Below are 2,423 nucleotides of genomic sequence, written 5' to 3'. Positions count from 1 at the left end.
ACTCCTGACCAATAAAATAGCACCCTTTTGTCAACTCGTTAGGAGACGACCTGGAAATTCTACTCCCAGTATTTTTATTCTAATTATTGTGACAACTCTTTCTAAATTGATAAGCGGAATTTTGGTCGGTTAAGAACTATACTTGCAACGCTGTTTTCTCTATAAATTCTTAATCGGCAATTTTTTGCCACGTCAGTACGCGAGCATGGGGCTTCATACGCAGGCGTTTGATTCTGTCCCGCATCTCGTGTACGTGGACCAGACAATGCGTACGCATAATGGGCGAAATTACACTCCCCTGTACGCACACCATGACATGCGTACGCATAGCCCTATTTTTCAGCAATTAAATATTTTGTGTTTTAAACCCAATTTTGAACCTCTAAATTTCTGTTTTCACTCTTTTAATCCTAGATTTTAGTGATAGGTTTAGTAATGAGATGAAGCTAGGAAATAGTGGTAACTTGGAGATGAAGAAAGCTTGAGAAGTGACGAATTAGGTATGAGGAGGTAGGGTGCATATATATATATATATATACTACTTAAATTATGAAACTGGCTAAAGAAAGGAAAAAAGTTGCATCTGAGCACTTTTTCTTGAAAGTGCGATCCCAGGAGAAGGTGGAAGGTGAGGATACCCTTCCTTGCTCCTCCTGGTATTGTAAAATCGCCACCAGCGAGATGGTGGGAGGTTTGGATCCCCTCCTTGGTTCCTCCTGGGCATATGAGAATGTACCTCCTGGGTAGATGTAAGGGTTGTGGTTTCGCCCCACTTGCTTCAGGTTAGTTAGTATAGAGGCTCCCCGGATAGACGCAAGAGTTATGGTTTCGCCCCACTTACTCCGGGTTATGATGAGTTATCTATAAAAGTGCAAATATATGATGTATAAGTGATGTTATGGCCATAATGAATGATTATGAAATGTTTATGAATGAATATGAAATGATTATCTGAGTTACAAGTTTCCTTGGGTAAAGTACCATGGCTTGCCACTACGTGTTCTAGGTTGAGACTCGATACTCTGTTGACCCTACGACGTAAGAGGTGACCGGACACTTATAAATTCCTGGGAAGGTTAACCTCCATTGAGCAATTATAATTAAATAAGAAAAAGCTATGCATAGACTCTTGGGGATGCGCATCGGGGGACAATCTAAGGTTTAGCAGCTGGACTTGTCGGGTTGGCTTGATAACCGACAGATGAGACTCATCAACCATAGGGCAGGCATGCTTCATATGCATATTGTTTAAATTGCTTATTTGTGCATTTTTTGGGAGTGCCTAAGTAAACTTATCATGTTAATTGTTATAATTGCTACCTGTAGTAATTGTATTCTACTTCTGTTTGCCATTATTTGCTTGTCTGCCTGTGCAATTTCATCGGAGTTGGAGGAATGGAGGAAAGGCAGAGAGATTAGAGGGTTTTAGTTCGGTTTTAGTTAAGTTTAGGAAGCCCTAGAGGACCACCCATTCATGGTCTTTGTTTTAGTTCTTTAAGTTTTATAATCTGAGTGTCGGCATTCTAGGATTGCTTCTGGCATTTTCAGGACCTTATATCTTATGTACGTGGCATCTTTACGATGCTGAGAACCCCGGCTCTCATCCCATACGATATTATTATTTTTCAGATGTAGGTCGAGAGGCACCTCCCTAAGCGTTTGGAGTTTTGCAGTGAAGTGGATTCTGGGACTTTATTTTGATGTATAGTTTATATATGATCATATGTATAGAACTCTCCTAATATTTTTTTTTATTTTGCACATCTTAGAGGTTTATGTAGAACCAGGATTTATTATATATGTATTTTGGGTTTCGGGGTTAAGTATATATGTATGTAAATATTCTCCGGCCAGCCTTAGTTTCGCAGGCTGAGTTAGGAGCTTGTTATTTTGTACTCTTGACCCTCTGTTCTTACGTTCTATATGTTTATGTTTATGAACTCTAGCTTTCTGTGTACGCAAGTTACGTTGTTTCTGAGCATCGCGCTTTTTACTTTTGCGATTTTTGTTTTACCCATTCTTCAAGGCTCCTAGTATACTACGTTCTTTCAATATATATATATTATTTTAGAGGTCGTAATACCTCGCCACCTCTGTTTTACATCCTAGGTGTAAAGCTCTGTGTGGTAGGGTGTTACATTATGATATCAGAGCAGTTCACTCTTGTAGAGCCTGAGGGACGGACTGACTATACTTCTAAGCATACTCTGAGTGTCTATATATGCTAATTAGGATATCTGACTGATATATATGGCACAAATGCTCATGAGCATGCATTTGGGACTTTAAACCACTAGACTTGCAATATTGAGACTAATCACCTTAATATCACTTGTTTGGTGTAAACAGAAACCAAATGGCGTCTCGTGGGCGCGGTTGTAGGCGTATGATGAATTCATATTTTATGATATATTTTGGTTTGC

This window comes from Arachis ipaensis, chromosome B08, assembly GCF_000816755.2.
Source record: "Arachis ipaensis cultivar K30076 chromosome B08, Araip1.1, whole genome shotgun sequence".
Lineage (NCBI taxonomy): Eukaryota > Viridiplantae > Streptophyta > Magnoliopsida > Fabales > Fabaceae > Arachis > Arachis ipaensis.
This window is presented reverse-complemented; position numbering follows the sequence as displayed.